At 35.0% G+C, this 25,188-nt stretch overlaps 1 long non-coding RNA gene across 3 annotated transcripts; it reads left to right on the forward strand.

Annotated features, from left to right (window-relative positions):
• The first annotated feature begins 413 nt into the window (after nt 1–413).
• Nucleotides 414–25,179, forward strand: LOC112656057 (uncharacterized). Of its 3 annotated transcripts, XR_003134069.3 has the most exons (5): nt 414–518; nt 3,104–3,391; nt 9,002–9,107; nt 12,609–12,748; nt 24,551–25,173. It is a non-coding gene; the product is annotated as an uncharacterized LOC112656057 (long non-coding RNA). The 3 variants fall into 3 exon arrangements; XR_007404981.1 differs by lacking the exon at nt 12,609–12,748 and having other exon boundaries at nt 24,551–25,179; XR_007404980.1 differs by lacking the exons at nt 9,002–9,107; nt 12,609–12,748; nt 24,551–25,173 and having other exon boundaries at nt 3,104–3,641.
• Nucleotides 25,180–25,188: the final 9 nt, after the last annotated feature.

Here is a 25,188-nt window from a genome sequence, read left to right on the forward strand (position 1 = left end):
TTTATTTTTTGTTAGAGTGATTTTTCTAAGATTCAGGTAACAATATAATATGTTCTTACTCAAAGTCATTTACACACTCCATGACTTTCATAATAAAGTTCAAATAGATTGTGTTAGCAATCCAGATAGTTCCTGCCTACATCTTTAGCATCAATATCATTTTATACCCTCAATATCAAGACAAACATCTTCCTGCTTCCTGAATTCATGTTTTGGGGAAGATCTAGAGATACTTAATGAAGAGGAAGAGCTATGCATGGGCAAGTAGCAGAAGAGGGGGGTGGAAGTGTGCTGGGGATGAGGTATTAGGATGGCATGAGGAGAGGGGGAAGTATGGGTTGCAGAAAAAAAAGGAGATTTACTATGAAAGTAAGTGGAACTAAGAACTAGAATCTGGAGGAAGGCGAGGTTCTGCTGTTTCCTAACAAACAGATCATTCTACATCTTTAGAGTGAGAAGGAGTCTCAGAAATTGAAGACAAGAGATGAAGGAAGAATAAAAAGGAGAAGGAGAAAAAAGTAAGCTTAACCTTCTAATAGAACTTATCTTTACAATTTCATTCTATATTAACTATATTTTAGCAAAAATATTCTTCTGTTAATATTACATCCACCTGACTTCATTACACTTTTGGTTTCTAGGTTATATCCTCAAAGGCATGCAAATCGGTTCACACTCAGTGTTGTAAAACAAATATTTCACGCTTAATCCTTGACAGTTAATAAATAAAATTCTGGGTATTTATACCCTTAATTCTTATGATTAAAACATGTCTCATAGTAACAGAAAATCACAAACCCATATTCATATTTTTAATTGCTGGACAGTGATTCAGGTCACGGTTTTCTTCTTCTGGGAATTATTTAGTACTGTCAATAGAAATAATGGAAATACATACTGTTTAAGAATGTAATAATATATTTCTTTCCCGACATCAAATTAGCATTACATAGCATCTAAAACTTCCCCAATACATTTACAAAAAGCCTTGAGATGGAACAGGCAAAGGAAACGCTGATTCTCATTACTCTTTTGAAGTTGAGACTAAAAACAAAAGATAAGAGTCGGAAATTACTTCTATCCGAGCCAGCTTCCTATCAGCATTAATGAAGTTATCTTTATCTCCATGAGTTGTTTATTGTTCTGATTTAATATAAAAAGTTGATGTTTCTTAAAGACACTGTTTTCTTTTGAGGTTAGTAAAAAGTAGATAATAAACTACCCATAAACCACAAAAATGAATATATGAATCCACTGTGCACTTTCTATCATGCTTCAGACTTTTTATATTCCTCATGCATTGATCATGAACATGTTTTCATTAAACTATTTTTCTAGGTTTTGACATTAAATTGATATTTAAAGTAGAAAAGTAGAATTTTTCAAAGGAAATTTTCCTTGGAATCGTAGAAATTAAACACAAGAAACTTTTTTTTTATATTTTGTAATAACATATTTATGTATTTATAATGCAGTTAGCAATCCAAATAGATAATATTATATTTTAAAAAGAGTAGTTAATATACAGTGTTTAAGTCACAGAGAATTCTGAGGGTGAATCCTTCAACCTATGCAAAAAGTTTGACTTTGTTTCAGAAATTCTACCCTCGTAAATCTAACCAAATGAGTTATTATTACATTTTGGTTTATCAACTAAATTATGATAGAAATAAAGCTAAGATAAAGGCAGATTTCTTTCCTTTTTAAGATTTATTTATTTACTAGAGAGAGAGGGAGCACAAGGCGGAGGGGCAGAGGGAAAGTGAGAGAAAATCTCAAGCAGATTCTGAGCTGAGCTATTGGGGCTCCATCTCACAACCCTGAGATCACAACCTGAGCCAAAACTAAGAGTCGACAACTCAACCAACTGTGCCACCCAGGCACCCCTCAAGACAGATTTCTTAAGAGAGCACTGACAGCCACCTGCTTAACACTATGCCAGTACGCTGAGAAACACAGAGTTGCATTTTCATAATGTGAAGTTTACATACAGAAAAATAAGCGGAGAATACTATCTGATAATGTATCATCAGGTACTAATTTTTGTGTAATGATTTATCATTTCTAAAAGAATTGAGCTGAAAGAAGAGGTTAAAAACTGATACTGAGGAAATCTGAACAGTTTCTAAAATTCCTCAGTAACCGAATATGAGACTTGGAGTCAAATTTTATCAAGTCCCTTTATTTTCAGTCCTGCCGCTATACCCAATTTTTTAAAGAATATAAATATAAAGGGTCATAAGCATCATGTGAAGTGTTTCTGGGTGACTTCATAGAGATTTCTTTCCCAAACATTATCTTAACATTACTTAGAGCCAAAACCTTTTCCCAATACATTTACAAAGAGCTTTAAGAGGGAACAGGAGAAGGAAAAGCTTGTAGGAAAATTTTAAAGTTTGAAATAATTTTTGAGGAAGAAGGAAAAAAAAACTCCTTAAGGAAAATCAGAGATTTTTAAGAAGCACTAAATCCCCAGGTGAGTTGACAATCACACACCTATGTTCAGGCAAATCTGTACATTTGGGAGAATTTCTTGAGAAATTCAGGAGCTGTGGTATGATAATATTAAAATTCTAAGTTCAGTAACTCATAGATGTACATTTATATCCCCAGCCTCTTTAACATTCCGGGTGCTCAATGATTTTAAAATCCAATTTGTTTTCTGATTTGCCTCTTCTCCAACCACTTAAAATCCATCCATCCACTTGGTGATTCTCAAGAAGCGTCATTTTAAACACAGTAGTGTCTCTTTCAGTGTTGTTCAGATGGCATCCATCATCACTGTGTACGGGACGCAAGACAAAGAGAACTCTTGGAGATCTCTCATATCTCCGCCTCTCTTCTTCTATCCTTGCCTCAGTCTTCTACTGAGAATGTGCTAAAGAGAGAACATCTGTCAATGTTTTGCAAGTGTAAAATAAGATAAGCAAAGGGCCCTTTGCTCAGTGAAACCTCTACCTGTTGGCATTGTGATAAATAAAATTTATCATTTGATGGGTATTTTTCATCCTTTTTTATAATTCAAATAGAGAAGGAAAGGACTAAAAGTAAATGTGAGCAGGTGTCTATACTGTTGTGGGCTCATCCATTTGCTTGTTTTCAGATCTTTCTCCAAAGGCGTATTTTACAAGGAAAAAAGGATAACATCCCAGAGTACAGCAACTATGTGTTGGGAGACACTGGGAATTGGAAGATGAGCACAGACATGGATGAGAACAGAGAAAGGCAACAGAGGCCTCTCGGTATTGCCAAAGCCAACCTCTGCCACTTCTACTACATCTGCTCCATTCTCCAGTTGCTGGCTGCTCGGATAAAGGAAAGAATTCGATCTGAGGGTTGAGGAAGATCAATTATAAGTTTTGTCTGAAGTCTGAATTTGTTTGAAGAAAAGGTGAAGCATGTGGGAGTAGACAAGATGGGGGCAGTATTGGTATAGAAGCGTATCAATAAGGTCAGAGCAGTTGTAGATGCTGGAAAACACATCAGCAGCTTAGGAAAAGTGCTAAAATTTGGAGACAAATCTGGAAAGCATTCACATCGAAATAACCTCGTTTGGGTGACGTATTCAGCGTTATTTCTGCATGGAATGAGAGGAATACTAATACTAACCACTGTAATTTAACACAGCGATTGAAAACTCAGGTCTTGGTCTCTGAGAGTTTGCTGTTGATCACTCCTATCGATTTCTGTCACTTTGGGCAAACATGTCTTAGCCTCTGTCAGAGCTCTGATAACTAGTTGGAGATAACACTCATTTTAGAGAGTTTCAGTTGAGGATTAAATGGGATAATGCATGTAAAGTGCTGAGCAGATGCCTGGCTTTCACTATGCCCTCAACTGTTCCTTTATATTATTATTAATGTTATCATTATTACTGTATATATAAAAATTGGCAGGCTTGTCTTTCACCAATTGTTGGTTTCTCAAACAACTATAAATCATAGTTTTCTCCATTGTATACATAGGATACTTGATAAAAACATAAGGGAGATTTATAATTGCTTTTTTAAAAAAATGACTAGAGTCAGGAAAAAGCACCTGGTGAATGTTAGCATATTCACAGTCTACAGGAAATTCAATTCAATGAAAAAAAGGAAATCCAACATCAGCCTGGAACAACTGTCAGTCTCTGAAATTGATTTTTGTGAGTGTGGAGTGATAATCTTTTACCCAAGTTTCTTAGGGCGAGGGCTTTACAAGGGGGTTGTCTGATAGTTAAGTCTGTTTTAAAAGATATATCTGTAAACATGCTAAAGTGCTTCCTGTCTCAGGCTAGCTCTTGCTGAATGACATGGCATTGTACAGTGTTTGTGCCTGGAGCTTAAAATGCAGGAAGCTATAGATCATTCTTAATGAATAAATCATCTGTGTTCCTGCTGTCAATTCTGCTAACGCTTTTGCAGAAGCTAAGGCTAGTGCTGTGGTAAACTATCAATAATTAGGACCTCCTAGGCCAGCTATTTAGTATCTTGATATAGCAGTAACAGCTGTTCCCATATATATTTCTTTCTTTTAAAGCACTAAAACACAACGTAGAAAAAAATTAGTTTCTAGTATGTATCTGGGTTTTTTTCCCACCAGTTTTGTTTTTTCATATGAGGCAATAAAGCATCCATAAAAGAAACTATTTTTGAATAATAAAGATAACCTTGTTCAAGTCATTGAATTCTCAAATTATTTATTAGATTTGGGTTGAATGCCTTATATTTGAAACTTCAGTACTTACTATAACACTCTTGTCTAAGCGTCTATGACATTAGTAGGAAAAGGAGAAATGAGCGGAGAACAACAAAAAGGAAAAGAAAAAAAAAGTGCTTTACAGTTCTCAAAGACATCTAATTGGCCAGTCCATTTTGGAGGGAAAATATATTATTAGGAATGTATAAATCAAATACATGATTATAGCTTACATTTGTTTTATGTAAGATTATATGAATTCTATGCACATCAATTTTATATAAGCAATTATTAATAATCTCTAAAGTCAGGGATACAAAAAGTAACTAAACATAGAATTGGTATCTTTTAGAATAATATTGAATGTCTACTCTTATTTTCTCCAAATCTTATGTTTATTCAGTGTTTGTTTAGTTCCTAATTACACCAGAACCTTCTTCATTTAGCGAGCATCTATGCACTTTTGAGAACTATGGCTTTAAAACAGATTTTTTTCTTTTTTCTTTTTTTTAATAAAACATTTTTGTTTATTTTTATTTTATGATAGTCACAGAGAGAGAGAGAGAGAGAGGCGCAGACATAGGCAGAGGGAGAAGCAGGTTCCATGCACCGGGAGCCCGACTGGGATTCGATCCCGGGTCTCCAGGATCGCGCCCTGGGCCAAAGGCAGGCGCGCTAAACCGCTGCGCCACCCAGGGATCCCAGACTTTTTTTTTTTTTTTTTCATACAGAAATGTCCATTTAACAAACATATCTGTGAAGCAAGTACTGTCGTTTATATGAGTCTGTTTGGCCCAATAATTATGTAATCTTTATCTTAAGGAAACTTATTAAACTAGACAACACAGTTAAGTGAATACATCTTTGCAATCTAGTGGGACAATAGCTATGATAAAAGCATTTGCAGGATGCTGGGTGAACACAGAAGAGAGGCTGTTGAATCATACAGACGGGTAAAGAAAGTGTAATCTGAATAAGAATTTAGGTAGGAGAGTAACAGGAAATTAAATTAGGGTGTTAGGGTTCTCATCACTAGTGGCCTTGTGGGTTAAATTAAAGCACTTGAATTTTGACTAGAAAGTTAAAGACAGGGTATCCCTGGGTGGCTCAGTGGTTTAGCACCTGCCTTCAGCCCAGGGCGTGATCCTGGAGTCCTGGGATCGAGTCCCATATGGGTGCTCCCTGCATGGAGCCTGCTTCTCCCTCTGCCTGTATCTCTGCCTCTCTCTCTCTCTCTCTCATAAATAAATAATAAAAATCTTAAAAAAAAAAAAAAGAGAGAAAGTTAAAGTCATCAGTACAGGTTACCGAAAACCTCAGAGGAGAGAAGAGGGGCAGAAAAATCAGAGAGGTATCAACAACTGAAAGATTATAAAAGATCCAAACCAAATAGTACAATCCATTAACGTACCCTGAACCTGAGAGAGTTTGCAAAATAAAGTTTATAACATATCTCTTTACACTTTTTAATGTGTTTGAACTGTTTCATGATAAAATAGACCATATTAAAGAGAAACCACTAGTCTTTATCAACTGCCTACTGGCAGATTTTTTAAACTTTATTTTACTAATAACAGTTTACAGCTGAAAACTGGCAGTTAAACCTATCTTATTCAATCTATTATCTTACTGTTATATAAAATGGATCCCACTGTGGTTATCTAACTGTAAAATTACAGCCCTTGAGGACAAAGAACTAAACCTGTTTCTATTACATTTAAATCACACTTTGTGTGCATAACCTTTTGCCAGTGGCCCATCCTCTTCAGTTAGCAGTTCTAAATCTATCTTTAGCGCATAAACTTGTTTTTCCTGCCACATGAGACAAGGGACACTGTTTACATGCAGATGACTTACTGACAATTATTTTAATACCTTTTTTAATGATTCTCTGTGGATGTTCATATGTCTTTGTCTGAACCAACTTCCATCAACTTAACAACTCGAGTTCTGAGATGAAAGCACCCTGTTATATTGTGAGAGCACTTTCACCTAAATGCTACCCTCACCATAAAAATAACTCTTGGAAAGTTCTTGTTCCATAAGCCAAAAAATAATGAGTCCATATGGAATATGTATGTTTATTTGCTTGGCATTGGCTTATTAAGGTGAATCCGTTGAGGAATGTAATATTGATTTTTTTAACACCATGTGAGATTGCTATACTTATTTTGTTTGTCACATCCAGTGATCCTATTATATTCTTTAAAAGTCTAGAAACCTGAGTTTTACTATTATGTGTATTTCCTTACTCTGGACTTCTCTTCTCTAAGCTGGAGGCAGTAATACTTACCTGATTTCAGAAAGCTTTATAGTATCCTAATATCTCTGATTCTGACTCTCAGGTAACAGTCTTCCTTTTTATTTTATTATTTTTTTTAATTTTTTTTTTATTTATTTATGATAGTCACAGAGAGAGAGAGAGAGAGAGGCAGAGGGAGTAGCAGGCTCCATGCCAGGAGCCCGACGTGGGATTCGATCCCGGGTCTCCAGGATCGCGCCCTGGGCCAAAGGCAAGCGCCAAAACCGCTGCACCACCCAGGGATCCCAACAGTCTTCCTTTTTAAAAGGAGATATAAAGCAGAAATGTGAAAGTATTAATTAGGCATTTATTGAAGAATTCAGGTCTCTTGACTTTTCAGTTAATAGTTACATAGTACATAGTAACCCTAAAACTGGTCTCTTATTTGGGCAAATTTTAACAAGTTTTAAAATAGGCAAGATTCCCCTCTCCACTGGAGGGAAGAAGATTTTGGAATTTAATGGCAACAGGTCTAGTAGTAGAATAATCCATATATATATATGGACCCTTGAAAGCTGATATACTGTTTCATCCACAAAGACTCATTCCCAGAAAAAATAATTTCAATCTTCTGGGTCTATGTTTCAGGGAAGTGCCAATATCTCAATACAAAATCTCTTAACATAACATTCTGTCACTGTGGAGAAAAACGACTCTAATCCACAAATATCATAAACAACAGCAACAACAAAAAATCAAGTGGTTTCCTAGAAAGAGCTATTTGGGGTAGGGTTTTCAGGATGGCAAAACCTGAAAACTTGAGCCAGATGTTTTAATAACCTAGATTGATTTGGGGTCTTTGTAGTGAAACAAAACTCAGGTAAATTTTTCATGACTCAAGATTTCATTACAAACTTTGCTGCATCTAATTACTGACAGCTGTTATTCAATCACATATCATGCTATAAATTCATACCTTCTGTTCCACTATCAAAATCAGTACCACGGGAGAGAAAATGAAAGAGAATATATTTTACACCTAGGTCCTTTTCAACCAAGACCTTGTGGCCTTATAGGAATATTAATTTCCCATCAAATGAAAGTGATATCTAGTAAGTTAACACTCATGAGAGAGGTCATAATTTGGACATTATTTACTACTGTAAAGTCTTGGAAGTGGCAAATGATGCTTTTGCCAGTGCCACATAGAAAATAATTTTATTTTTCCTTTTAAATTGTAAATAACATGAAAAATAGTTACATATGGATGATATCCATACACACATATAGGTATATGTACATACTCTGAAAAGAAGGTAGTAATTTGCCCACCTGTGACAGACAATTCTGAGAGAGAGAAAAATAGCCAAATAAAGTAGTTAGAGAACCAGAGGTAGGTGGTAAACTTTTTCTACTTGTTACTTTTCCCTAGAGTTATGTCTTTTTTAGAGTGCTAAGGATTCTATGGTTCTTAAAATGCCATAATGGGGATTAGGCTTATATTGGAAGTACCCCTTGTAATACATTTGGCTTTTTTACTAGCATGTTTGTACTTTTGGAGAACTCGATGTGGAAGTTTAATTGCCTTTGTGGCATCAAAAATCCACTTAAGGCATCAAAAATCCACCTTAAGGCAGCTAATGCACAGAGGACACACAATGTCCTGTGCTTGGAGTAGAAGCAGTAATTGTGTTAAACAATGCACATTCAAATAAATCATTGTATTTCAAAGTGATTTACCTGGCAGTGTTACACTTTTCTAGGCTTATCCTAGTGTCAAAGCATAGACTAGAAGTCTTTTTGATATCTGAACAAACCCTCTGCTGTAATTCTAGGTAATATAACATGGAGTAAGGAATATCGAGAAGTCTAGGAAAGCCATTCCACAGATTCCAAGCAATGGGATAAGTATTACTCCAGGGGGTCTTCAACACACCAAGATAACTGTCTCCTGATGCAATATGTCCTTGCTGGAGCCAGATAGAACCTGTGTCTGCAACTCTCAGTTTTAAGGAAAGAGCTATTGTGGTAAGAGGGCCACACTGTTTTCAAATAACTGGAAACAGCTTTTCTTTGCTTCAGTCCAGGGCTGTTGTCAAAGAAATAGGCTTCTCTCAGGACCAGGATGACACTGACTAGTGAGAAGGAGCTCTACACTGCTGTTTGTGTTACAAGTGAAAGTCGACAGGTGAGTCTCATCTTTTATCTTGTCTGCCCACCCAGTTAAAACTGTGACAATGTGTCTGGCAAGGACTGGAGCCCTTTAGGTAAACTGTGAATCTGATCCCTGATGCTGCGACCAAAACACTGACCATGTCAGACTGATAACCCAGCCCTTCCAAAATGTTGAAGTTCTAAGCAGAAAGCTAACTACAGGCATGGATTGCTTCTTTACCTACTGTGTTGAGGTTTACCAGAACATCACTCTGAGTAAATCAAACTTTAAAACATTTTGTTCTTGCTGCTTCAATTTTTTTTTTTTCAAATCATATCAGTGTTACAGATCACTTGAGTAACTTTGTCTAGCTTAGAACAAAATATTCTTGGGACGAAGTTAAGCCATTTCCATGTCTATTTCTGTGATAAGTAATTCTTCCCAATTCATCTGAGAAAACATTAGCTATGTGATCTATGGCCTTTCTTAAGGAAACACTTGCCAGTTAAATCCGTAGTCATTCAGGTAGAAATAGGGTACCTCTTAGAAATCAGATTTCAGGTGTAATCCATAATTACCTGATTATAATTGTGTGAAATAACCAAATACTATCAAAGGGGAAATAGACACTATTTAGAATAACGAGCCATTTGAATATGGGCATGACAAGCAATCATATTGAGAGGGCTTATTGGTAAAAGGTAAATGACTTTTAGACCAGTTTTTGTTGTTGTTGTTGTTGTTGTTGTTGTTGTTGTTGTTGTTTTTTGATACTTGGTTCCTACTATGTAGTAAAATTACACGAAAAAAAAAATTAAGGTTCAGCGAATATGGGCCCCAACCCAGACTTACAAAATCAGAAATATCTGAGTTTTAAAATAATACTCCAGTGATTTTTATGTATAGCCAGATTTGGAGACCCAATGACCAAAACCAAATGTGGAAGATAATCTTATTTCCATCAAAACTAGGTGAGTTAAAAACAAGTCTCATCACAATCATGGAGAGTATTTCTAGCTAAAAAAATTGCAGATATGCATGTGCCAAACACATTTTATACTAGAGAAGTTGTACCTCCTGGGTTTCTAGTATGTACAAGGGCTTAAAATAGAATAATTAGGAGAATAATTGCATTTTATATTTAAAACATGAATTTTTATCAACCACAGAAAAATTAGAATGTATCGTTAATAAGTATAGCCATTTATTTTTATTTTTTAATTTTTATTTATTTATTCATGAGAGACAGAGAGAGAGAGAGAGAGGTAGAGACACAGGCAGAGGGAGAAGCAGGCTCCAGGCAGGAAGCCTGACATGGGACTCGATCCTGGGTCTCCAGGATCAGGCCTTGGGCTGAAGGCAGTGCTAAACCACTGAGCCACCCAGGCTGCCCAAGTATAGCAATTTAAATAACAATAATAATCACTGAAATTTATGAAATGTGGGGCAGTCCAGGTGGCTCAGCGGTTTAGCCCAGCCTTCAGCCCAGGGAGTGATCCTGGAGACCGGGGATCAAGTCCCACATCAGGCTTTCTGCATGGAGCCTGCTTCTCCCTCTGCCTGTCTCTGCCTCTCTCTCTCTCCCTGTGTCTCTAATGAATAAATAAATAAAATCTTAAATAAATAAATAAATAATCAAATAATCAAATACATAAATAAATAAAATTTATGAAATGTTTACTCTCTGTCAATAATAAACTCAAAGAACATCAAAGGTCAGAGTTGGCCACATAGGAGCTCCAGAAAGCAGCAAAAGAGAATCTGGATTAGGCCAAATAAAAGCTATTATGTTAGTTATTCCTGGTTGCACACTTCATTTTTTAAAGCTTATTAGTGAGATGTTGGTTAATAATAGAACTTTGCTGCAAGATTCTGATACATCATTTATTGTTTCTGTGTATTTTTTTATTCCTATATATTTACATTAGTTCTAAGTATGGTTTACTCATGCTTGATTAGCTGAGCATCCTTATAAATTATCAAGAACTCTAACAGATCGTTATAAAAAAGAGTTATCTAACTATAGAGAACTTCTCTGACATTTAAATTATATAACCAGATACAGGAAATCAGATAATCATGTTTCTTATAAAACTGTTTCTGAACAGTGTGCATTATCAATCCAGTGTGCTGCATTTTATATAAATAAAGATATCTTAGTGTTCCCCCAGGAGCAGTTGGATTTCCACCTATTCCCTTCCATCCCTCAGAAATGTCAAGCATTTTGAAATGATTCTTGTTTCCTCTCCTATGTAGTTCTGATAGGATTACTTATAACCACAGCCCATATGTCTCATGTTTAGAAAGTACAGGTAGATGTATTTATCATTATGTCATTATTTCCATAATACTGCAAATAAATAAGGAATGGCAAAGAGGATGATGACAATGTTGAGAATAACAATGATGATGATTGCCAAAAGGATAGGGAGGGAGGGAGAAAGAAGAAAAGGGTGATGAGGGAGAAGAAAAGAAAATCACAGCTTTAAAATTTGTACTTACTGATTGGTTATTATGACATAGATTCAAAGCCAAGCATTTGATATAATCTATCAAGCAGGTGCTACAGATTCCTGCTGCCATATGCAGAATTATTTATACATTTTGCTCTAATAATAAACAACAACAAAAAAGAATGCTAGATTTCAAACGCAGATCTGCCCAATTCTCTAGAATAAGTTATGAGAACTACATGCTCTTGGAAAAACTGATGAACAGAAGTAGAAAATCTAGTTAAAAAAAATCATATAGCAATAAACTCAGGTCTCTGTACAATGGAATTCTAGATATCTGCACAAATGTTCTTCCATGACATTTAATGACAAAGTAAACTGATAGCAATACTTGATAAATACTTATTTAATTTTCAGAAGAGAAGGTGCATGTCTATTGAAATTCTTGTTCCATTAATAAAAAGACATTGTATTTTGTTTTTCCATCATATAATATTATGAACAAAAATATTCTATTTTATGTGTTTTCATAATGTAATGTTAAAAGTGTTAACACTAAAAACAAGACTGTGAGACCTAGATCTTATTAAGTTGTATCAAAATGTATTATAATTTAAAGTTAAGAATGTGAATATTGTCAATATTACAGCCTACTGAGTGATGATCTTAATTTTTTTAAAAAAAGTACTAGTATTTACATTTTTTAAATGCCATAGAAGAAGTCATTATAAAGTTTTATGTTTGTTTATACCTGAAAAGTTAGATATGCTTATTAGGTGTGCATTTAACATATATTAAAAAAAAAAAAGAGAGATCCCAGATGCTTTTAAGAAATATATTTTTCCAAAGAAAACTTCTTTAACACAGAATGCTTTTCTCCCTTTCAAGTAGGTCTAATATGGTATCATTAAAAAATAAATGGATTTTATGTTCAAACTTTTTTTATTTCTTGACTTCTATTTAGAAAATTCCCAATTATATGGGCCTTCCCTTAGAATTCACAGATACACATTTTGGATGTCCTGTCTGGAAATGATGCAAGTGCTGTCAAGTTTCCTAAGTTGGGTTTTATTTCCTTCAGGATAAGAATTGGAAGTACATAATTTGGCAGAAAGCAAAGTGATTATCCTGTTGCTTAAGAGGCAAATGTTTTAGTGATGTGCAAAATAAAAAATCATTACAAATTCCAAGCGATATGTGATGCTGCTCTAAGTGTGGGAGGTAAGAATATCTGGGGAAAAGGAATTGTTTGTGAAGGACGGGTGGGTCTGAATGAGTGGGATTTTGTTTCAGAAAACTAAGATGCACAGATGTAATTTGAGTTTGGAGTATGACTTAGAATGAAATGTGCATCCAGAAAAATCCACTGTCCCTCTATTTTTTCATTTTTTTGATTCATTCCCTAACTTTGTTTTTTGTGTGCTTTTTGTGTGTGTGTTGCACTCCTGACCTTTCCTTTGAACTATTTTTAAAAACAATTATGCTTTTACATATCTTGATTGCTTTGTCAAAATACAAGCACAAACTGAAGTGCCTCCTATTTATACATATAAAAGCGCTAATGAACTATGAAAGGTCCAAGTGGTAAAACACTGCAGCCTGGACCAGCTGGAGAGCTTTATCTTGCTCCAGGTTTTACTCAAAGTTGGAAGATTTTAGGGTCAGCTTGATAAATGAGTCTGTTCTGGACGGTATATCCAAAGCGGTATATGTAACTTCTCAAATCCAAAGAGACATATTTAGCTGCAGTATTCAAATGTAGTATCTGTTTCTCACCTTACAGTACCTAACCTATATGCTTGAACTATTAGAACACTAGCAATTTTACAAAGGTTTCAGTTTCCAGGATTTATCTCCTTATTCACAAATATAACTTACAAAGTCATCCATGAAAACTGGTCATTATGAGTTGCCAAGTCCTATTGAAATGATATTACCGTTGGCGTGTTTGAAAGATCCGTAAATGAATAATAGGTCACGGGATCTGTGTTGATTCGCAAGTGGAGTAAACAGCTGATTAAGCTTATAATAACTGTCTAGCATATACTAGAAATAATCATCACCTACACTTGCCAATAGTCCATTTAAATGAGAGTGTAATAGGAATCCTAACTCTTGCATCTTTTAAAGTTTTAATGATGACATTAATCATTGATTCCCCCATGAATATAATATTGCTTTTAGCTTACAGTTTTGAAAGGTAGGATAAATACCAGGAACTTACAGTGGTCAAAATTGCTCTCATTCCATGAATTGGAATGGCAACTTGGGAATTATGCCAGTTATTAAAATATCCATTTTAGAGGAGTTTTTGTTTCTGTCCAATATGTGTGGCTAACATGCAACTAATATGACTGGATTTATCATCCTAAGAGAAACAAATAACTGAACAGAACAAAGCAGTGCTTTTCAAAATATTGGCCATGAGGCAACAGGAAATAGAGACTTTTGAGATAGAGAAAACAAATGAGGTGAACCCTAAAATTGCCTACGTTTACTTATTTGAGGGAACTTCCAGGTTACAGAGTGAAGAGAAAAAACCCAGGTAGAACTAGGCAGACTTCCTGAGTTAAGGTGACAGATCAAATAGTCCAGGGAAAACAAGGTAGCTAGATTTCACAAGTTGAAGTATTGGTATAACAAAGCTTCACACAGAGAGAATACTATAGATCTGTAGAGGGATCCCTCAAGGTTCATCAGAGTGCTGATCAATGCAAGCATGTAAAAACTACCTGAGGCTTGGAAATGAACCACCTAAAAGGATTAGAATACAGTAAATTGAGCTCACCCAGGCCTGAGAATAAATTCTATTTCCATCAGCCAGATTGGAAACCCTCATAATTCATTGAACATTTGGTAGTGTATTCAGAAGAATCTTGCCTTAATGCTGGGGAATAATTAGCTATAGACTGAGCACTGTTCCAGACCTTACCAAATCTCAAATATAAGTTTCTAAAGTCTCAAATTAGTTCTTAGAATCATAAACGTGTCTAAGAACAAAGATTGAGAATATAGGATTACAAAAATATCCAGCACCCAACAAGGTAAAATTAACAATGTCTGATATCCAATAAAACATTATCAGGCATTCAAACAGGCAGGAAAATGCAATTCATAATGAGGAGAATATGAGATCAATTGAAACTGACCCAGATGTTAGAATTGGCAGACAAGAACATTAAAACAGTTATTACAACTGTATTCCATATGTTCAAAAAGCTAGAGGAAAAAATGAATATTTAAGTCGTGACAGAAAAGACATAAAAATATAGCCAAGCTTCTAGAGGTGAAAACTACAGTGTCTGAGATGAAAAATGCATTGAATGTTATTAACATCAAAGTATATATTGCAGAAGAAATGATTAGTGAATTCAAAAACACAGCAAAAGAAATTATACAAAATGAAACACACAGGGAAAAATATATAATTAAAAAATTAACAGAACATTAGTGAGCTTTTGGACAAATTAAAAAAAAACTTAATTATGATTGCAATTGGAAGCTTGAATTTGTCTGAGATGGGAAAAAGGAAGTGGCGGAAAAGAATATCTGAAAAATAATGACATAAAAATTTCCAGATTGATTATCCAAAAATTTTTATAGTTCCAAAAATTTCTACTAACTTCATGCACATTGCAGAAATATAGTCCAGCTAAGTGAAACATTGAAGCATCAGTTACTAAATCATCTTAGCACCATTAGTTAATGATTTGAACACTGAGTGCTTCAGATACTAAACTTTATCCTGATAGTTTCTAAGGAGCAGTTAAAAGCTTTATAATAAGTAGATAGTAATGTTAAGATTATAATTAACATTTTGGACACATAAGTATATCTGTAAAAATGTTACCGGTCTTTATTAAAAGTAGAATATTTGATTTAGGATATTTCAGAATAAGTATTGATTATATAATTTTTTGAAAAAAGTAAATCACAATTAAATTGGACCAAAACAGTGATAAAGAGAAAACCTTAAAAGTAGATAGAAAAACACATTATGTTCAGGAGAACAAAGATAGTTTGCCAGAAACAAAGCAAACAACAAAGCAGCTGGGAAGGGAAGGTGACAGTGGAGTAGGACCCTAGGCTCACCTTGTTTCATGAATACAATTGGCTTGGAAAGTGAGAGAGGGTCCAAATTTTGTGAGTTCTTGCAACCAGCATAGCTTAAAGCTTGGAGTTTTAAAGGTCAGCATGCCTGGCTCTGGGAGAACTCAGAGGACATTGCAGCTGCTCTTGGAGAAAAGACAGGGCAAACAGTGTGAGACATACAGTGTGGAAACAGTGAGCTGAAGATCATTGGAGCACACATATTAGTTGATCATTGTGGAGCATGTCCCAGAAAGGCAGAGTTCACAGACAGACCCCACTGGGAACAAATGAAATGACACCAGTGCCATTTCCCTCCCTTGCCCCTCAGCATAAGCACAAAGACACTTGCAGGGACCAGTGCAGCACAGATACTGGCTACCTAACTTGCCTATACCAAGTCACCCCCCCCCCCCCATCCTGTGTTCCAGAAGAACTGCCCTTCCTACTCATAGTTGCTTCAGCCCCAGTACAGTGGGCCTCCTCCCTGGGAGACTGACCCAAACCCCTGCCAACACTGTGTCTCCCCACTTGGGAGTTTTGTGAAGCCTCAGTTCCAGTGGCTGCAGTGACAGGTCTCATTTCACAAGCAAATCAGAGTATACCTAGTTAAAACTTGCCATATTCAGGCCAGGGACCAAATACTCCCCATAATAGGTAAAGTCATCTGCAAATGACTGCCCTAAAGGATAAAGGGGCCAGGAGAAAACAACAGAGCACATGCAACACACATTGGAGATACCCCTAGAAGCACCCAGCCTCAGGGAACAGGAGACACTACACAGCAGGGCACTGCAAGACTTCATCATAAAGCCATTACCCTCAAGAACAGGAGATGTAGATGTCTTTCCTAAAACAGAGAAACAGGCAAAGAGGCTTAGATAAAATGAAAAGACAGAGGAATTTATTCTGAATGAAAGAAAAAGACAAGGATGCAACCAGAGATATAAGCAAAACAGATGTAACTGACATGACTGATGGAAAATTTAAAGGAATGATAATAAGGAAATTCACTAGATTTGAGAAGAGAGTGGAGGACATTAGTGAGACCATTAACACAGAGATAAGGGATAGTAACATGGCAGAGAGCTTAATATACAAAAAAAGAAGCATACTTTCTCCAAAGTAATCAAACTGAACAAAAGAGAGAAAAAAGAATTATGCAAAACACAAATAGACTTAGGGAACTCAGTGACTCCATCAAGTATAATAACATTCATATTATAGGAGAAAAGGAGGTAGAGAATTCATTTGAAGAGACAATTTCTGAAAATTTTCCTCATCTGTAGGAGGAAACAGATATGCAGATCCAGGAAGCACAGAGAACCCCCAACAAAAATCAAGAAAAGTCCATGCATACCAAGACATATTGTAATTAAAATGGTGAAATATAGTGATAAGAAATATTAAAAGCAGCAAGATGAAAGAAGCGAGTTACATACGAAGAAATCCTCCCCCCTCCCCTACTAAAGCTATTAGCAGATTTTGGCAGAAACTTTCTAGCCAGAAAGGAGTGGCATGATATATTCAAAATGTTGAATGGGAAAAACCTGCAGGCACAAATACTCTATCCAGCAAGGCTATCATTCAGAACAGAAAGAGAGATAAAGTTTCCCAAACAAAAACTAAAGGAGTTCATGAACACTAAACCAGCCTTGCAAGAAATATTGAAGGGATAGAAAGGAAAGACCAAAAATGACAGTATGAAGCTAGGAAACACAAAAGCAAAAAGATGAATATTTCTGTAAAAAATCCATCAAGGAATTCAAAAAATAAAAAGATATAAAATATGACACCATATACATAAAGTGAGGTGAAGAGAGGAGCAAAGAATGGGCACAAACTTAAATGACCATCAACTTAATATAGACATACTTTGTGCAGATGTTACATACAAACCTAATGGTAACCACAAAGCAATAAAATAGTTAAAGAACACCTTTAAAGAAATTAAAAAAATAAAAAACAGAAAGCTTCTCAGCCTAGAAACTATATATCTAGCAAAATATCTTTAATAATAAAGCCAAAACAAAGACAACAGAAGCAAAAAGATGTTTAAATCTTTGTTGGGATCCCTGGATGGCTCAGCAGTTGAGCCATTAATCAAAGGAAAGTTGGAGTGGTTATATTGATATTGCAGGCTGAAGAATATTACCAGGGATTAAAGAAGTTCATTTCAGAGTGTTAATGGGATGACCTAACAAACCTAAATGTTTATGTAACTAGTTATAGATCTTCAAAATATATGATACTAAAATTGAAGAACATCCAGGAGAAATGGAAAAATCCGTAACTACAAACTACAACAATAGTCAGAGATTTTAATATTCTCATCTCAATAATAGAAAAGTAGATGGAAATAAATAATCCTATGTAGGACTTGAACAACAGTATTAAACCTATTAACTTAATTGATACAATAGAATATTCTATCCAAAACCAGAAAAACATATACTGTATTTTTATTTTCATAGAAAATTTACAAAATAACCTATATCCTAAGCTATAAAACAAGTCTCAATAGATTTAGAGATTCAAGTTAGATATTCTCTGAACAAAATGAAATCAGACATTATTAACAAAAATTTCTGGAAAATTTCAGATATTTGGAAACTATATAACATACTTGTAAATAATTCATATCTCAAATCTATTTTAAACTAAATAGTTCTTTTGGGGTGCCTGGGTGGCTAGCGTTTGAGCGTCTGTCTTCAGCTCAGGGCATGATCCTGGATCCAGGAATGGAGTCCCACATTGGGCTCCCTGTGAGGAGCCTGCTTCTCCCTCTGTCTATGTCTCTACCCTCTTTCTGTGTCTCTCATGAATAAATAAATAAAATCTTTAAAAAATAGTTTTTTAAAGGTATCAAAATATATGGGATATTGCATATTTAGCACTTAAAGGAAAATTTGTGGCACTAAATGCATGTATTATGTGAAAAAAAAAATTGTCTCAAATTGATGGTTACAGCTTCTACCTTAAGAGTGTAGAAAACAGGGCAGCCTGGGTGGCTCAGCGGTTTAGCGCTGCCTTCAGCCCAGGGCCTGATCCTGGAGACCCAGGATGGAGTCCCACATCAGTCTCCCTGCATGGAGCCTGCTTCTCCCTCTGCCTGTGTCTCTGCCTCTCTGCCTTTCTCCCTCTCTCTCTGTATCTCTCATGAATAAATAAATAAAATTTTTTTTAAAAAGTATAGAAAACAAAGTACAAATGATGCCTACTGTAAGCAGAAGAAAGGAAATAATAAACACCAGAGGAAAATACAATAGAATAAGAAATAATTTTAAAACAGAGAAAATATGATGCTGAAAGATAGTTCTTTGTAAAATTAAAAAAAAAAATGTCTAGCCAGAGTAGTAAAAAAAAGAAAAGGTAGAAAAAACAAAGTACTCAAACAAGAAATGAGATAAATAACATTACTAGAGTTTCCATGAATATCCAAAGCATAATCAGGGATAGTAGAAACAACTTTATGAAAAGAAATTTGACAAAAACAATGAAGTGAATAAAGTCTTGGAAACAGGAACAAAACTCCTGAACTGAATGCGTTTACTGGTGAGTTAAAACAACAACAACAAAAGGAAGATATAATTACTTTTTTTTTAAGATTTTATTTATTTATTTATGAGACACACACACACACACACAGGCAGAGACACAGGCAGAGGGAGAAGCAGGCTCCACGCAGGGAGCCCGACGTGGGACTCGGACCTGGGTCTCCAGGATCAGGCCCTGGGCTGAAGGTGGCGCTAAGCCGCTGAGCCACCTTGGCTGCCTGGAAGATCTAATTCTAATTCTACACACAATTTTCCAGAAAGTTGTAAAGAAAAGAATACTTTCCAACTCATTCTATGAGGCTAGCATTCCACTGCTATCAAAAGATGGCAAGAAATATCCCTTATAAACATGATACAAAATTAATCACAAAATTTTAGAGAATAAATCCATAAATGTATAAAGTGCAGCTTATTCTAGGAATGCATAAATAATTTACCATTCAATAATCAAATAATACCATTGAATACATTAACAAACTAAAAAAATGAGACTTTCGGTATATAAACCATGCCCTCTAGGTTTGATTGTACTTTCTCCTCCAGGAGAAGGTTGGAGTTGGATTCTAGTTATATGTCTGGAAGTAATGAGCAGCGGTAAAAATGGGACACTAGCAGAATTGCCCTGTCCTTGTAAGGTAAATGCTTTAGGCATTCACTACAAAGACCTCAAACAAGGCAAGAAGAAACTAGTTGCTTCCTCAGACAAGAGAATCTCCATAGAATTTAGTGGTTCAGAGTGAACTATTTTATGTAACCTAATCTTATAAATTTATTCTAATTCTCAGTTTACTGACTCCCCAATCTGCTTCCTAAGATCAATGAATATGTTCGCAAGTATTATTAATATATTATTTTGCTAACTCATTTTGCTTCCTCAAGCTTTTGCTGCAAGTGATAAAGACTTATTCAATGGGGGCTTGAAGAATTAGGGTTTTGATCTTTTTGTTCTCATTCTTTAGGCCCTGCAAGTCAGTTACAAAAAGGAAGGCTGACACGACAGTTCTAGAATTTCATAATCAACATTTTATTTAATTGTAGCAGCTATTTAATCAAGACCTAAACTGTGCACAAGAGAACACATAACAAGGCACTGTTTTGCCACCACGTGTCAGGGACTATTAGAGAACTATTCTCTGATTGTGGTTGTTTACTCACTGTGTTCAGATCCATGCATTTCAAATAACCCATCTTGGATTCTTACCATGGAATGTCTACTACCTTCAATCATTTCCAGGGCCAATATTCTTTCAGTCATTTTTATAGTTTAAAAAAAATGGAAATGTGCTGATTAGTTTAAGAAAAAAATAGAATTCATTAAAGAATATTAGAATTTGACATGATAAACAGGATCATTGGAGGAAACAAAATTTGAGGTTAAACTTGTAGATGAATATATAAAAATATACTGCAAAATTCATCTCATAGAAATATCTATTCTGGGCTTCCTCTCAAAATGAAATGGTAAAGAAAAAAAATCAACTTTACTATGATGCTGTTGTCTCTCATTATTCCCCATACTGATGCCACTTTTGCATGAGAAATATAATGTTGCTACTACTACCATTCCTCAAGTCTGGATTAAAAATTTCAGTTTTCCTGCGTAGAACATGACTTATGGTATGCTGATTTTTTAAAACACAAGCAAGTTATATGAAGATGGTTGGTGCCCAAGAATATGCAATGTTTTCCCCAACAGCTAGTTTGCTTCACCTATTTCTTCATGTATAAGTAGGGCTTATTTATAATATTTATATTCCTAATTTAGTACATATACTGTATGATGTAGGATCATGACAAAAATAGAGGATGGATTATCACCTACAGATCCTGTATTCTGAGCTACAGATAATATGTATTTGGACTCTGTGTTGCTCCCTTTTTTTTTTTTTAAGATTTTATTTATTTATTCATGAGAGACGGGGGGGGGGGGGGTGGGGAGAGAGAGGCAGAGGCACAGGCAGAGGGAGAAGCAGGCTCCATGCAGGGAGCCTGACATGGGACTCGATTGCAGGTCTCCAGGATCAGGCCCTGGGCTGAAGGCGGCGCTAAACCGCTGAGCCACCCGGGCTGCCCTGTTGCTTCCCTTTTGACGGTGTGAGAAGATAGTTTTAGCTGAAACTTGAAAGTACTATGTTATATGAAGGTCTTTACAGTAAAATGATTATGAAAACTAGAGGCATGTAACTATTGAGTTATCAAAAGATGGGATCTATTCAGGATATCTGTCGTATTGTGGCCAGCTAGTTCTGAACTACCCTCTTATTTAGGAAAAACTTTATTATGTGACTTTTGGTGAATGGGGAGCAGATAATCTCTCACTCCCTGCAGCTAAACTTTTAGACACATAATTTAGGCTAAGTCAATCATATATTCCCAGAGGGACTGTGAAATTTGAGAGTGCTCCAAAGAGAGAGGGATTTAGAATTTATTCACAGTGGCAGAGATGGAGTTGAGATTTTGTTGATCACAGCAGGGGATGTCATCATTGGGTTTTAATGAAGATTTAATAAGTTGATGTATATAAACTGGTTTGAATAATTCACAGGGCATATCCTAGATAAGTGTTTTTTATTAATAAATAAGAGGCCATTTCAGGCATTGCCAAAATTGGACTTAAGAGCATTTTACTAGTCCAGGAATTCAGAATTAAAATCCTTGCTTGGTATAGTAATTTTTAGGCTTTTGTAATTTAGTTTGTATTTCCTTAGGTATGAAATAAATATTTTTTTAAATTGGATGTTTACATGAATCAAATGACTCCATATAACTTCCAATCGGTGTAACTCATTTACCCTTACAAAAGTTACCATGTGACCACTTTTTTGTGTTTTGGGAGTATATTTGCAAAAAACAACATAGAACTAGTGCAGCAAATAGTTAACTTGACTCCATTAATCCTCTTATTGGGAAGAAAAGGAGAACTAGTGTGTGGTATTGCCTAAGCACAAAGCTAAATGCAGTAAGTGGAAGGCTAGCTATCCAAGGTAGCAGATCTGTTCATTTCACCATATCGAGCTTTTGAGCTACTTGGAGACAGTCCTGAAGTGTTGTGTAATGTTTCAGAAAGTCCAGTATGAGGAGTGCTGTTTGGATAGTATATACCATCTACTGCTTTGCATTTTGCTCTTAGAATTTCTGGAATTAGTATTCTTGAGTACTGCCAAACTGCAGTGTCAGTGAAGATAAATATATTTTATTTGTCTTCTCTCTGTAAATATGAGAATTATAAGTGTTTGTTTTTACTTTTTCTTATATTTATGATAGAAAAAATAGTATAATATAACTGGATAAATTCTAAAAGTGATCTCAATTTTTATACTAATAGTCTTCATTTTATACATAAGGAAGCTGAAATCTAGTAATTCTAATAATTTGTTCAAGGTCAGATATATAATAAATGGCAGAAGTGGATGAAATCTGGATTTTGATAACACAGGTAATGTGCTTTTCACAATAGTCAGTTATTAAGCTGCCTCCTAACAGGGCACTTTATAGCTGACTAATGCTCATCACAAAAGAAGAGAATTTCAACAAGTCATCTGATTCCTAATTCTACCTTTTGATTAAGAAGAACTATCATTTTGCAGGAAAAACAACAGCACTATAGGCAAAGTTCATCAAGCCTCTATACCTCTTCTTTGTCAATGTTAACATAGACATATTATGAAAATGATCAACCTAATTAGCGTCTTCTCATTGTTGCCAAAGTCATGTGGTGAACAACCCATATAGACTTGGACACTAGGATGAGTCCAGCTATAATGAACACACCTAATTCATGTTACATCAACAGATTGGGAGCTATTGCTTTCCAATAAAGCACAACTAAAACAAACATTTATATTTTCAAATATTACAAATTTCAAAAATTGTATAATGTGCTTTTTTGTAAATTGTAACTATTTTTTCAGTATTGTTGATCTAAAAAGCAATTGCCATATTAGGGCGAGATTTATTACAAATTTTAAAAATTTTAACAATTTAAGGATATTGTGAATAATAATTTTATTCCTGACATTTTTTTTAACATTTTGGAATTATCTACTCATAAATATGTAATTCAGGAATTATATCCCACTTCCATCAGTTTCTTGTGACTCAACTTTTTTATATTTCTAAGCTTGGAATCTTGAATAGAATTCATAATTTTCAACTTTATCAGATAAACATCTGTTTGTAAGTTTATCCAAATTCTAGAATATAGGAAAAGAAGCATGGAGATCTGAAGGGTCTTTTTTCTTTCTTTCTTTTTTTTTTTTTTTTGCTATTATCTAAAGGCATGATACTATAATAACTTCTTATTCTATTACAATTAAAAATAATCAGAAGCCAGTTTTTAAAAATTATTCTATCAATAATTTATAATTGATGTGAATTTGACAACTCCTTCATTGTATCAAGTCTCTTCTGCCCTATACCAATTAAGACATCAGAGCAAACTGAAATATTATTATTATAATCTTCTCTGAATATTTCACCTATTTGCCTTAAGTGAAACTGGATAATTCATATCATTTTTTTTCTACAGTGGAGACTGTTTGCTGTATCATATTTCAATAACCAGAGTTCATAACTGTATTCAAAGTCCCTCATGACCTCCAAACCTCTTCCAGTCCATTACTCTCCTTCCCTCCAGTCAAATCCCATTCTCATTTAAACATGTTTAATCCAGCTATGTCTCAAATATCCTTTCATTTCTTTCTCTCACTTTACATGGCCATGGCAACTGCTTTCAGGTTGTACTGTTTTTGTCTTCTATTGCACCCAGCTTACAACAACAACAAGACATGGATCTGCAAAATCTCTCTGCTTTCCTTCTCTGAATCTACACAATGGTGATTGACTGCTGGTAGGAATACTGATCACATACACATATATTCGTAACTCAACAGTTTATGGTTCTCTCCATTAAAAAAAAATGCTTTTCTGTCATCAGCTTCCTCTCCATTCTCCAGAGTAATATTTCATATCTTCTGTATTCTTAAACTTCTGCTCTACAACCTACATCCCTCCCTTTTCTTCACAGGTAACACAACCCTTGCTGAGGTCATAAAGACTTCAGAAGTTATCATTTAATATCTCCCTCACCTTTCTTCCACTTATAAGTTATTTGTACCTATTCCCATCAATTCCTATGGGGTCATGCTACAAGGAAAGTGAAAATATAGCCTATTGCATCAAACCTTTACTATGTGGTTGTCAGAGTTCTAAGATTTTTTTTTCTCATTAGCCCTTCACATAAAAACTATAATTTATTATTACTTTCATTTTGCATGTGAGGGAACTGAGGTACAGAAAAATTGAATAACTGGTTCATATCACTCAGCTAAAGTTTTTATTTTTATTTTTTATTTTTTATTTTTATTTGTTTAACCAGGATTGTACTTGAAATTAGAACTAAATCACAACAAGAAGTTTGGAAGGACCTCAAACACGTGGAGGTTAAGGACCATCCTGCTAAAAGATAAAAGGGTCAACCAGGAAATTAAGGAAGAATTAAAAAGATTCATGGAAACTAATGTACCAAGTTCTTTTAAACAGAGTCAACACTATACTGTGACTCTTCTTACTAAAACTAACTCTTGTATCTCTCCTACTCTATATCTAATATTATCCTATATTTTCATGGGTTTTATCTTTTTAAAAAGTGTATTAATGTTTTAATGTTTCATGACATCTTAGGATTCAGTTCCTTCAATAAATGTCAATATGGGGGATCCCTGGGTGGCGCAGTGGTTTAGCGCCTGCCTTTGGCCCAGGGCGTGATCCTGGAGACCCGGGATGGAATCCCACGTCGGGCTCCCAGTGCATGGAGCCTGCTTCTCCCTCTGCCTATGTCTCTGCCTCTCTCTCTCTCTCTCTCTGTGTGACTATCATAAATTAAAAAAAAAAAAATTAAAAAAATATGCTGTCTATGTTTTAAAGTAGATGATACTTGACAATTAAGAGTCAAATAATGCAAATTTATTTTATCAAATAAAAAGCATAAATTAATTGAAACATAAACCTGACTTT

Source organism: Canis lupus, chromosome 22 (genome assembly GCF_003254725.2).
Source record: "Canis lupus dingo isolate Sandy chromosome 22, ASM325472v2, whole genome shotgun sequence".
NCBI classification, from domain to species: Eukaryota; Metazoa; Chordata; class Mammalia; order Carnivora; family Canidae; genus Canis; species Canis lupus.